We start from the raw sequence: 14,703 nt of genomic DNA, 5'->3' as shown, positions 1-14,703 counted from the left end.
TTTTTTTTTTTTTTTTTTTTTTACTAATTAGGAGTCTGATTTGGTTCTATTGCCTCTGGACCCATAACACTAGTTGCTCCAGGTGCAACTCAATAGGCCATGGCTGGCCTAACCCTTTCACAGCAATCATGACTGCTGTTCCCCTTTGCGCTGGTTCAAGAGCTGAACATAGCAGTAGTTCTGGCTAATGAGATGTGAAGGGACATCTCCTCCTTTCTTAGAAGGAGAAGTTTCTTTTTTTCCCACTAACTTTTAGATGCCCATGGATGAGAATGTGATGGTCAGAGCAGCAGCAGCCACCTGGTGATCCTATATTTTATAATACTGACATTTTGAAGACGGAAGAGAGGAAAAGACAAAGTATTTAGGGTCCTTGATGACACCCTTAAGCTGCTGTTTCAGTGCTGTAATTTCCTAACTTCAAACTTAATATGTGAAAGATTTAAATGTTTTCACTGTTGAAGCCCCTATTAGTTAGGCATTCTAAGATTTCAGGCAAAAAAAAAAAAAAAATCTCTAACTGATAGAAACTTCCTTCTTCATAAAAACTTTTCCAGTGTCTCCAGCCCACATTTTCTTTCTTGCAGGTTCCATATTGTCTCTACTACATGTTTGGTTCTTGTGTCTTGCCAACCATTTCACATATATACATCTTGTCTCTCTAAAGTTTTGTAAGCTTCTTGTAGACAGGAACCAGATTGTCTATTTGTTACTTTAAATGTTCCACACAATGACTTTGTCAGGATGGAATGATAAAATTCCTGTTGACTGCCTGGATGGTGTTTATCCTACCAAGTTAAGGATCTCAAGCCCAAAGTATTAAAGTCTATCACTTGCCCATGTTGATGGTGTCCAAAACCAGGTGAAATCAGCCTTCTTTTTTTAAAAATTTATTTTATATTGGAATAGAGTTGATTTACAATGTTGTGTTAGTTTCAAGTGTACAGCAAAGTGATTCAGTTATACATATACATATATCTATTCCTTTTCAGATTCTTTTCCCATATAGATTATTACAGAATATGGAGTAGAGTTCCCTGTGCTATACAGGTCCTTGTTGATTATTTCATATATAGTAGTGTATATATGTTAATCCCAAACTCATAATTTATCCCCTCCCCCACCTTTCCCCTTTAGTAACCATAAATTTGTCTAGGTCTGTGAGGCTGTTTCTGTTTTGTAAATAAGTTCATTTATAACTTTTTTTTTAGATTCCACATACAAGTGATATCATATGATATGATATCACTTTCTCTGACTTAATTCACTTAGTGTGATCTCTATGTCCATCCATGTTGCTGCAAATGCCGTTATTTCATTCTTTTTTGTGGCTGAGTAATATTCCATTGTATGTATGTACCATATCTTTATCCATTCATCTGTTGATGGACATTTAGGTCACTTCCGTGTCTTGGCTATTGTAAATAGTGCTGCAATGAACACTGGGGTACATGTATCTTTTCGAATTATGATTTTCTGTGGAGATATGCCCAGGAGTGGAACTGCAGGATCATATGGTAGCTCTATTTTTTGTTTTTTAAGGAACCTCCATACTGTTCTCCATAGTGGCTGCACCAATTTACATTCCCACTAACAGGAGGATTACTTCTTCTCCACACCCTCTCCAGCATTTATTGTTTGTAGATAAAATCAGCCTCTTGTCTCTGGTGATATGTCTCTGGTGATATGTCTCTGGTGAGATATGGAGATGCTCTGTGAATGAACAGAACTGGGCACTGAGTTACAGAACAAAGTTTCTATGAAGGGGAGACATGCATCTTTGGGTAAAAGTCCATTTCATGTGTGTGTCCCTTTTAACCTCTTAGTTGTATGTTTTTAGTGACTTCCTTGGTCTGTGGATATTTGCAACATTAACATAATTATCTGTGTTAACATATTGTATTTACCACCTGCTGGGGGTGAAACATTGAAACTATCACTAGTAACTCATTAACAATAACACTAGTCACTCATTAACAGTGTTAACCCAATTACATGTTGTGTATCTCAGAGACAAATAACTGTAATTGCAACTCAAAAGTGATTTCATAAACACAAAGATTCTTTTTTCTTGAAATGCAAAGTGGCATGCATTTGAATTTCCCACATAAATACAGGTTTCAATGAAAGAGAATCATTCAACCAAATAAAGTAAAAATTCAATCTAAAGAGAGGCCATTTGGAATCAATTGGTACAGCGCACATTCTGCTTTGAAAGATCAAAACACTTTCATTGCTGGGTGCAGAAATTAAACAAGTTAGCGACAATGAAAGCCAGACATCTGGTAAGTGACATCTACCCTGGCTATCAGCAGGTAGTGATTTTCTTTTGGAACCATTCAGGGTATTGTCTGTTGCCTGGACAATGGAAGTGTGATGAAGCATTGATATAATCTGCCTGAAGGTTTTAAAGAAGAGATGGAAAGCCAGGGAGATTTGTGTGGGGGAAAAAAAAAATCCATTATATATACATACATATGTAGATGTAAGTAACTATGGCTCTACCCCTTATGTGAAAGAGGTCTGTGTAAATAGAAGCAAATGTAGTGTGATACATTTGAAGAGCAAAGGAATGATCTTTTACCATGACAATTACTAGGATACAAAATCAGGCAAAGATAGCCCAAAGAAACCTGCAAGAGACAGCTCCTGGAAAGAAAATCTGTGCTAAAGTCAAGGTGTTAAAAGCTGAGACATTTCTTTAATACAAGCAGTCTCCTCTATAGCCTTTTTCCTATTAAGGGAAAAATACTGCCAGAGGAATGGGGCTGAGGGCTGGAGAGGAAGAAAAACAGGCAGAGGGGAGGGTGCGTTTGAAACTTACTGCCCAGATAACCAACTTCCAAGATTTCTTAGAAAGTCTCAGTTCAAAAAATGTTTAGGGCAGTGGTGGTGGTGCCTCCTTTTGTTCTTTAACAAGGCAGTGTGGTTGATAAAATGCTGTCTTTACCACTTAAAGCATTAAACTAACCAACCACTCAATACTGAGTGTCGGAAACCTCCCAGGCGCTGTTACGAATGCTGGAGGAGATTTCCAGAGGTGAACATGACCGTCTCTCAGGAAACCATCTTTCTCGTGCATTAATATGAAACACCAATTAGAAGCTAGGCTTTCACAATTTTATTTGCCAATTATGCCTCAATAAAGCTGAAAATAAAAAAAAAAATAAGATAACTTTGGTAAATACTATAACCAAGGAACAAATAAAGTCCTACGACCTCCCTTCTGGGCTAAAAAGAACATGAGAAATACACTTAGAGAATCTAAGTTCTGACTGGGACACTTACAAGCTGAACGATGTCTGGTAAAATACTCACTCTGAGTCTCCTTTTCCTTGTTTTAAGTCCTGTTACCCTCCCTACAAGCATCATATGGTGCAAGATTGGTAACCAATGCCTGTAGGATGGTAGTACACACAAGGGAAGTGTTAACACCATCTTGGGAAGAATGGACGAAGTGGAAATCGACTCTGGTGGAGGGCAACGCCCTGGGAGCCCCATGAAACTGTGCGGCAAGGCTGGGGTGTTTGACTGCCTAGAATGTGTTGAGTTTGGGAGTTAATCGGATCCAGTGAATCAGTTGTAATTGACTTATGTCACATGGATTTTGCCAATTCTGTGGGAGTCTTTGACGGAAAGTCATTGGGACATCATGTAGTTTCTTAACACGTACAACCTTAAGGAAAATATTTCTTTGCTGGCTTTCTAAAATGAGCCCCCTTCAGCCTCTTTTCTTCCACACTGCAGATGTATCTTTAATATATTTGTGGAAAAGCACATCAATTGACCTGCCTCACGTCTTAGCCTACTGCAGTCTTGAACATGTGTCATTTATTAGCTTATTTCAGTTTTACAACAAACCTCAGGTACAGTGTTTTGTCCTTTTAACCGAGGAAGCCAAGGAAGCCCAGACATAGTTGCCAGGCAACTCAGTGCTTAACCAGGTAAAGAGTAAACAGAGAAGTGGAAGTTTTTCTACTTTGCACTATTTTCACAACACTGTTCTTTCTTCCATGAACTCAGCGTAAGTCTGGACATTTTCATACCCAGAAAGAAGTGCAGAGTCAAATAGAAAGGTGTCATCTAACTCATCCCCTCTGTCATACACACCATCACTATGTTGCATTACGCCTCCCACTGCCCTGAAAGGAGGTTTATTTTCATTCTGGCTTCTGATAAAAGAAATTTTCACATGTTGAGATATGGAGAAGTCATTCTGGCTTACATAGGAGTTAACTTTAAGTTTGTGCTAACTGAAACAGCCTGTTTGTGGCTATCAAACATACATTGCACTTCTGCTTTAATTATTAAAGAAAAGGGCACACTGTCCAGAAATAAAGAATGTCCATGCTAAAAATAAAGATTAAATGCCTCCCTTCCTGGGACATCAGTGCTGGTACTCCTTTGATCATAAGATTCTCTCCCCAGGTGCCAAGGCCATACTGACTCACTGTGTATGTGCTGATCTGTTTTTTTTTTGTTTTTTGAAACTCTGAAGGAATGCATCCCTGATTTGTTTGATGTTCTTTGTTCTGACAAGATATAAAACTGCTGAAAACCATGCTTCTCTGGAGAAGTTCCTCAGAGTTATCTAAGAGGCTGTCTTCAGGGTTGTAGACCTCACTTTGGCTCAAATAAAACTCCTTTCTATTCCTATTATAGATTGTTTATTGATTATTTTCACTGACACTGCCCAGAGTTGAAAATTTGGTTAGATAGGTATCTATGCTTTCTATAAAATCAAAGACATTATCTGTAAGGTTATTTACATACTCTTCTAATAGCATGACGATGGCAAGCATGTATTTCTTGATTTTCAGACTTCGGTTAACTCTCTCTCTCTCTCTCTCTCTCTCTCTCTCTCTCTCTCTCTCGCTCTTACATACACACGCCACCCCTAAATGGGACACTCACCTGCTGAGTGTGAAGTGATTCCTGCCTTCTTGATTTGACTATGAAGGTTTTTTTTTCCCAGGGGTAAGGAGACCACAGCACCAACCTTGGGATTTTCACGGCTCCCTAGGTGTGGGATAAAAGGAGGCTTCTTGAATTCAGGGTCAGGATCTCTTGACTTCATGCCTTGCAATTTTTTCAAAACAATACTGTATAGCAGGGGCTCTTCACTACAGGGACAAGCAGTTTCACCTTTTCTGAATATATTGGAAGAGCAGTTAAAAGAAAATTTGGAAAACAGAGTAATGTCAGTGTAGAGTTCTAATCATTGCTTTCCCCCCCCCTCCCTTCTCCTCCTCACTCCTCCCCCAGCCCCAACTCCACTCAAATCAATCTCAAGTTCAATCCACAGGGTCTTGTTTCCACCATGGAAAAAGTCTGACTTAACAGTTTGAATGGGCTTCCCTGGTGGCACAGTGGTTGAGAGTCCGCCTGCCGATGCAGGGGACACGGGTTCGTGCCCCGGTCCGGGAAGATCCCGCATGCTGCGGAGCGGCTGGGCCCGTGAGCCATGGCCACTGAGCCTGTGCGTCCGGAGCCTGTGCTCAGCAACGGGAGAGGCCACAACAGTGAGAGGCCCGCAAAACGGTTTGAAGCACAAGAACAAGTTTTGCAGGATAAACAAACAAAAACTCCCACCAATTTTAATTCACCGAATGAAGTTCTCTTGGCAGAGTTCTCATCATCTTCAGTAGAAGGAGAAGCTGGCCACACCATCCCTCTGTACAGCAAGAAACATTATACCAAACCAAAATGCCAGAATGAAACATCTTTTTACACCTGGCAAGGGTGAGAATCAAGATAATATGTGTATGCTGTATATGGGGTGTATGTATATATGAAGTTTGAGGTGTCAACAGTCTTTTGTATCTGTTTACAGCTCTGTGACCACACACTATTTTGCAGGATCTATCATTTGATCTTCCCATTAACGCTGTGAGGAAAACCCAGCTAGTAAGGTGGCATGCAAATACCAAGTCAGATGATAATGGTCTTGATGATTATGAGAAGTAGCTGCAAGGTTTGTTTTACCCACCATCCCTAACCTCATCTTTGGAAACAGCATCCTAAGTTTTCACTGTCTCCTTTTTCCAGCTCTGAGTCTATGTGTTTAAAGAGTTGCCAACCAGGTAACCTGACTCGGGTTTTGTCAATGAGAACGTATCAAGGGATTTTAAAAATACAATTCTCTGGAAAAGGGGTACATTCACCTTTTTGAATTTCAGGCACCAGGAAGAGAGCAAACTTAGGGCTGTCCACCATCATTTTGATCAGTGTCACTACACGGACAGACTTTCTGTACATGAAGCCATCAGAGAGGCAGACTGCATCCCACGCTGTGGCCTTTGCCTGCCTAAATGGAGATGTTTGATAATTAGAGAAAACTGTCTTCTTTAGATGAGAGCCGAGCTTGGCAAATAAACACCGCTGGAGGAGGTTGTGGGGAGAATGTGACCGCCGGTTGACCCATGAGCTGGACTCGGGCAATAGGCAGCTCCCTACCTCCTCCCATCCTTGGAATGTATGTTCTGCCCATGGCTCCCCACAGTGTGAACCAGTTCCAAGGATGCAGCCTTGAGAGAGCACTGTTGCTGAGACCATCTGGACTGAATATGTGACTGAACCCTGTTAAGGCCTCTATATAAACTTTTAAGATTCTGGTGGGCCCAGAGATCTACTCGTTTTGCAGCCACCCAAGACAAGCCTCCTATGTAAGTTCCCTTGCTTGTTAAAACTGCCACTTATCAATCGGGAGTGATGTGCCTCTTTCTTCTGCTTTCCTTGCCCTCCGTGTTTGGAGGCCAGTTTCAGATTTCACCTAGGGAATTCCACCTTTGTGCGAAGGAACACAGGCCTCTCTCTCTGGGTAGACGTAGCTCATTCCAGAGGGCATGATTTTCAGAGTAGAGGCTGGGCTGGTTACAGATGTGTCGTGCACACACTGAATAATTGCATGTAGTGGCCCACCCTTCTACCATTTCTTGCATCCTTGGATCCAGCCATTCCTGCCGCCATCATATCCCTGGACTGGGCCATTACATGAGTCAATAATTTCCCTTTCTGCTTAACGAAGTGAGAAGTCACTTGTAGTCAAATGAGTCTTGCGTTTGGCAAATGGACATGGAGAGCTGCAAGTGTCACATCTCAGAATGTGAAATTGGTTGAGTCAGATAAGGTATGGGCTGGAAATTTGTCTCTGTTAAGTTGTAGCTAAGTAAATGGTTAGGATATGGCTTATTGAATCTCAGGACTCAGAGAATGGTTTCTATTGAGGCTTGAGTTTTAGGGTTTAGGTAAAATTAGTCTGTGGTTTTAATTTTGCTTTGCTTTCTAACATTTTTATGCAAAGGTTATGTCTTGTTTGCAAAATGAATTGGGAAGAATTTCATTTGAAATGGAATCATCTCACCTTTAAATATATGATCAAACTTACTGAGGCAACTATCTGGGACTAATCTTTATTGAAATAATTCATTGGAAACAGTTTATTTCTTCCATAGTTCTTCCTTTACTCAAGAGCTCTACCTGTTATTAAGTAAATTTTGCTTGCTTATGTGTTTCTAGAGAATTTTCACCATTCCTGATGTTATGTATTTAGACTTTCACTTACTTTTTGATTAATCTCTGGCAGAAGGTGTATGTATATATATATATATATATATATATATATATATATATATTTATTTCACATAAAAAGGCACAGGAAAAAAGAAGTGATTTTATTCATTGCCAGACAGGTACTTGTGAAACATTTAAATAACCTTTTAGACTTTTATGGTTTGGTGTTTTTCTGTGTGTGCTTGTGCATTTCATAAGTGAACACACATAATACCGCTTGGTAGAAGATGAATAAAAACTATATATGATGTATGCCTCATTAGGCTGCTTCATACTGCCACTTTCTGATAGCTTGAAATATCACTAGAGGTTGAAAACAGGAAAACCTGTTACATTTCTGGTCTTTAAAAAAAACTTGAGGTGAAACTGATATAGAACACTGTGTAAATTTCAGGTGTACAACATTATAATTTGAGATCTGTATACACTACAAAGTGATCACCACCAAAGGTCTAGTTACCATCCATCACTGTTATATATTTTAAAGACCCAATATCTTGTATTTTCAAAAAGAATTTATGGGGCTTCCCTGGTGGCGCAGTGGTTGAGAGTCTGCCTGCTGATGCAGGGCACACGGGTTCATGCCCCGGTCCGGGAGGATCCCACATGCCGCGGAGTGGCTGGGCCCGTGAGCCATGGCCGCTGAGCCTACGCGTCCGGAGCCTGCGCTCCGCAACGGGAGAGGCCACAGAAGTGAGAGGCCCACGTACTAAAAAAAAAAACAAAACCAAGAATTTATGCTATTTATCCCATTAATATTCTATTATTTTGTTCTTTTATCCTTATAATTTCCTCATTTCTATTTTTCTTAGCTAACTTTTGTTGCAATTTTTCTATTTTCTCAAGTAGATTTTATTCCTTCGTTATAATAAATGCAAGCATTTAGGCTGTGGATTTTTTTTTTCCTCAGTACAGCTTTTGCCATATCACTGAAGTTTAGGTAAGTTGCATTCTCAATATCATTACTTTTTAACTACTCTGCGGTTTTAGTTTATATTCTTTCTTTGAACCAGAAGTAATTTAGGAGTTTGCATTTGCTGTGTGTGTGTGTTTATTTCCATGTCACTGAATTTGTTTTTGTTAATCTTTTCTTATTATATAATTTAACTACATTGTACTCATGACACATAAGGGTCCCAATATGTAAAAAGAAATTAGAGAAGAGTTTGGTCACATAATATTAGGGGGGTTTATTGGCTTCAAGATGTTCTGAGAAAGTATGGGACTGACTCTACCAGATTTCAAGACCTATTAAAAAAGACAATTTCACCAGGTTTTATAGATGAATCCCAATATTTCCACTTTTTTTTCTATTCTCCTCCTAATCTCCATCCCTGACACCCATCATCATAAATCCCTAAAATGCACACGTGCACACACACACACACACACACACACACACACTGGAATCACTAATAAATAAAGACCCAGGGGAGACTTCTGAGGTTTGCTTTTGGAGGGTTTGCTCTCTTATTTTGATTGCCCATGCTCTATACCACCACTAATTAGATGATTTCAATCATTTCAAACATTTTTGAGCCCCCAAATAATTCAGTTCCATGTGGATCTTCCCTAAATCCATCACCTAAATGTAAAACTATCCAAAGTTATTGGTATTTATATCTCAAGTAAAGAATGAGTTGCTTAAGATGATTTTGTCTGGAAGTTTAAAAAAAAGTGATTGATAACAAAAATGTGTTATCTTTTAAATCCAAAAATATGGCTGTTTTAGGGGTTGTTAAGTTTATGGTTCAAAATCATCAAGGACCCAGATTTTCCATATCTTTCTGCTCTACCTAATCTTCACATCATCACCTACACACTTCTCCCCCATCATGTTTGCAAGAGTGCTCTGAATAATTATTCCCCTTGAATAATACACAATATTATTCAAGGGGAAGAAAACCTTCTTTTACAAAGAAAAACTTTCCCAGAATGTCCCTAGCAGATTTCCCCTCATGTCTCTTTGTTCAGAATTGTGTCACTTGTCCTTTCCTAAAGCAGTCACTGGTGAAGGGACAAGGTTATATTTATTGGCTTAGAATAATCAGGGTTCCTTCCTTAGGTGAGGGGGGGAGGCTAAGCTGGCCTTCCCTGAGGTTGATATTTTAACAAAATCAGGGTGGATTATCAAGGAAAAAGGAAGAATGGTTGTTGCTTAAGGAGCCAAGTGTGTCTGCCATGAGGAGCATTCATTTCCCATCAGGAGGACTAGAGTGAACAATGGATAAAGAATAGACTGTTCTTAAACTGGGATGACTCTGGGAATGAAGGTTTCTATATATGAAAATAAAAAAGAGGAAAATGAAAGAGATTTTAATATACCTTACTCTTCAGTAAAGTTTGTTCCATTTCTACTTGAATGGGGCCTCTATAATGGTAAACAACAGCTAGGTTTTCACATGGCCCAGTTTGAGAACTTTTGTCTTTAGTGGGAGAATTGAACCAATTTTGATATAGTGGGATCGCTGGTATATTTGTCTTACTCTTTTTTTTAATTTAATTTTTGCTCTGCTTTTGGTACAAATTTTCTCTACTGTCCTTTTTTTTTCTTTTATCTTCTTATTGTCTTTATGTTTTACCAAAGCTTTCTTTATTCCTCCAAATGTTAAAATCGTAAGGGAAATACAAATATGTGAGAAGTTTAACACAATTTTACTTCATCTCTCCCCACCAAATATGTTAACACTGGGGGGAATTTTTTTTGATTAAAATTTTCTTTTTATAACTATGTCATCTTTTTTTTCCCAACAACAGCTTTATTGAAACATAATTCACGTAGTTCACTCTTTTAAAGCATATATTTCCATGGTTTTTAACATATCCACAACACTGTGTATTGATCACTGCTAATTCCCCAAAGAAACCTCACGTCCATTAGAGTCACACCCTCTTTTTTCTCCTGCCCGTGACAACCACTAACCTACTTTATAGATTAGCCTATTCTGGACACTTCATGTAAATGCAGTCATACAACATGTGGTCTTTCGTGGCTTCTTTTACTAGCATAATGTTACCAAGAGTTATCTGTGTTGTAACACATATCAGAGCATCATTCCTTTTTGTAATTGAGTAATATTCCATTGTATGGGTATACATCCTGTTTATCCATTCATTAGTTGACAGAGATTTGTTTTTTTCCCACTTTTTGTTTATTGTGAATAATGCTGTCATGAACATTGGAATCCAAGTTTTTGTGTGGACATATGTGTTCATTTCTCTTGGCTGTATACCTAGGAGTGAAATAGCTAGATCTCATGGTAACTTGATGCTTAACATTTTGAATAAACGCCAAACCATTTTCCAAAGCAGCTGCTCCCTTTAAAATTTCCACCAGCAATGGTGAGGGCTCCAATTTCTCCACATTGTCACTAAAACTTGTCTCTTTTTGATTATAGCCATGCTAGTGGACATCTCACTGCGGTTTTGATTAGCATTTCTAATGACTAACGATGTTGAGCATCTTTTCATGTGTTTATTGCCATTTGAAGAAATGTCTGTTCAAACCCTGTGCCCATTTAAAAACTGAGCTACTATCATTTTATTGTTTAATTGTAATAGTTCTTTATATATTCTTCATACTAGGTATTTACCAGCTAGATGATAAGCCAATGTTTTTTTCCACTCTGTGGGTTGTCTTTTCACTTTCTTGATAGAGTCCTTTGAAGCCCCATGTTTTTAATGTTGAATAAGTCCAATTTATTTTTTCTTGGATTGCTTGTATATTTGGTGTCATATCTAAGAAATCATTGCCAAATTAAAAGATATAAAGATTAACACATATTTTCATCTAAAAGTTTTATAGTTTGGGACTTCCCTGGTGGTCCAGTGGTTAAGACTCTGCGCCTCCAATGCAGGGGTCATGGGTTCGATCCCTGGCTGGGGAACTAAGTTCCCACATGCCGAGTGGTGTGGCCAAAAAATAACATGCTGGAAAAAGAGTTTTACAGTTTTAGTTATCACATTTAGACAGGGATACATATGCATTTGAGGTGGACTCAGCAATCTGGATGTAAATATTCACTGAATTCATCTGTTCTCATTAGCGTCCTCCTACCCTTAACTGTGCCAGACTCTCCCTGGTCTGAAAAATGGCTGTTTTACAATTTTAGAAAACAAAGCTTCCCTCTTCTGCCAGCACTGGAGAGGGAAAGGCATCTAGCTGCTAGATTAGGGGATGGCATTGAGGCACTAACAGCTTCTGGAACAAACTTTTAAGGAACGCTCCTCTATGGAGCCCCGCCTTCACCACTACATCAGAAGCATCAGGTGCCACCATGCTTAAATGAGATTATCAGGTGTTAACAACTGCGATATAAACCGGGCTGTTTTTGAGCTTTCCCCGCAGCTGCTTGGGGATCCAGCGGGCTAAGGTCTGGTGAGTGAGTTGGCTCTTTTTAATTTACATTTCAGTTTAAAAAATGTGCTGATGTTTCATACTTTTATGTTCTTTTCTTACTCTTGGTCTTACATCTGAAATAAAACGCCTCCTGTAGTCCCAGTAAAAATTCAGAAGGGAGCAAGAGTAAATGCCTGTTTTCTCTCTGCCATGTTAATCCGGAAGTAACAAATGTCTTTGATCAAATTCTCTCGTTCCTGAAGCAAAGTTGAGCTGTGCTGGCTGAGTTTTTCCTGCTCTAGTTCTATCTACTTAATAATTAGTGTCAATTCCTCTCACATCCTGTTTTTATGTTTCCTGACAGTCTTGGTTTCCAAGTTGTGAATCTTTTTTAAAAATTATCTTTATGTATATCCTGATGATAAGTTTAGAGAGAGTGTACTAGAGTCTTCTATCAGAGACCTCTTTGAACCATGAACCACTGATTTTGTTTAGAATACTGAGTGACTTGATTGAATGAAAAACTAAAATGGAGGATGCTGGGTTTGGATATTATATTCCCTAAAACAAAAAGCCTTTTACCCCATTAAAAAAAGACTTGTCCCACCACCTGAGGCCTATTTCAGTATATCTGGGTCATCATGCATCACAGGTGTTGAAAGAGTGTGCTCAGGCAGCTACTTTATTTTGTTTCCTTTTTAAATTAATTAATTTTTTAACATCTTTATTGGAGTATAATTGCTTTACAATGGTGTGTTAGTTTCTGCTTTATAACAAAGTGAATTAGCTATACATATACCTATATCCCCATATCTCCTCCCTCTTGCGTCTCCCTCCCACCCTCCCTATCCCACCCCTCCAGGTGATCACAAAGCACCGAGCTGATCTCCCTGTGCTATGCAGCTGCTTCCCACTAGCTATCTATTTTACATTTGGTAGTGTATATATGTCCATGCCGCTCTCTCACTTCATCCCAGCTTACCCTTCCCCGTCCCCACGTCCTCAAGTCCATTCTCTACGTCTGCGTCTTTATTCTTGTCCTGCCCCTAGGTTCTTTATAACCTTTTTTTTTTTTTAGATTCCATATATATGTGTTAGCATACGGTATTTGTTTTTTTCTCTTTCTGACTTACTTCACTCTGTATGACAGTCTCTAGGTCCATCCAGCTCACTACAAATAACTCAATTTCATTTCTTTTTATGGCTGAGTAATATGCCATTGTATATATGTGCCACATCTTCTTTATCCATTCATCTGTTGATGGGCATTTAGGTTGCTTCCATGTCCTGGCTACTGTAAATAGAGCTGCAATGAACATTGTGGCACATGACTTTTTTTGAATTATGGTTTTCTTAGGGTATATGCCCTGTGGTGGGATTGCTGGGTCATATGGTAGTTCTATTTTTAGTTTTTTAAGGAACCTCCATACTGTTCTCCATAGTGGCTGTATCAATTTACATTCCCACCAACAGTGCAATAGGGTTCTCTTTTCTTCACAACCTCCCCGGCATTTATTGTTTGTAGATTTTTTGATGATGGCTATTCTGACTGATGTGAGGTGATACCTCATTGTAGTTTTGATTTCCATTTCTCTAATGATTAGTGATGTTGAGCATCCTCTCATGTGTTTGTTGGCTATCTGTATATCTTCTTTGGAGAAATGTCTCTTTAGGTCTTCTGCCCATTTTGGATTGGGTTATTTGGTTTTTTGATATTGAGCTGCCTGAGCTGCTTGTAATTTTGGAGATTAATCCTTTGTCATTAGCTTCATTTGCAAATATTTTCTCATTCTCAGGGCTGTCTTTTCGTCTTGTTTATGGTTTCCTTTGCTGTGAAAAAGCTTTTAAGTTTCATTAAGACCCATTTGTTTATTTTTGCTTGTACTTCCATTTCTCTAGGAGGTGGGTCAAAAAGGATCTTGCTGTGATTTATGTCATAGAGTGTTCTGCCTATGTTTCCCTCTAAGCGTTTGATAGTTTCTGGCCTTACATTTAGGTCTTTAATCCATTTTGAGTTTATTTTTGTGTATGGTGTTAGGGAGTGTTCTAATTTCATTCTTTTACATGTAGCTGTCCAGTTTTCCCAGCACCACTTATTGAAGAGGCTGTCTTTTCTCCACTGTATATTCTTGCCTCCTTTATCAAAGAGAAGGTGACCATATGTGCATGGGTTTATCTCTGGGCTTTCTGTCCTGTTCCATAGAGCTATATGTCTGTTTTTGTGCCAGTACCATACTGTCTTGATAACTGTAGCTTTGTAGTATAGTCTGAAGTCAGGGAGCCTGATTCCTCCAGCTCCATTTTTGTTTCTCAAGATTGCTTTGGCTATTCGGGGTTTTGTGTTTCCATACAAATTATGAAATTTTTTGTTCTAGTTCTGTGAAAAATGCCAGTGGTAGTTTGATAGGGATTGCATTGAATCTGTAGATTGTTCTGGGTAGTATAGTCTTTTTCACAATGTTGATTCTTCCAATCCAAGAACATGGTATATCTCTCCATCTGTTTGTATCATCTTTAATTTCTTTCATCAGTGTCTTATAATTTTTTGTATACAGGTCTTTTGTCTCCTTAGGTAGGTTTATTCCTAGATATTTTACTCTTTTTGTTGCAGTGGTAAATGGGAGTGTTTCCTTAATTTCTCTTTCAGATTTATCATCATTAATGTATAGGAATTCAAGAGATTTCTGTGCATTAATTTTTTATCCTGCTACTTTACCAAATTCATTGATTAGCTCTAGTAGTTTTCTGGTAGCATCTTTAGGATTCTCTATGTATAGTATCATGTCATCTGC

This window comes from Orcinus orca, chromosome 15 (assembly GCF_937001465.1).
Source record: "Orcinus orca chromosome 15, mOrcOrc1.1, whole genome shotgun sequence".
Classification (NCBI taxonomy): Eukaryota; Metazoa; Chordata; class Mammalia; order Artiodactyla; family Delphinidae; genus Orcinus; species Orcinus orca.
The sequence above is the reverse complement of the archived record's forward strand: the minus strand, read 5'-3'. Positions refer to the sequence as shown.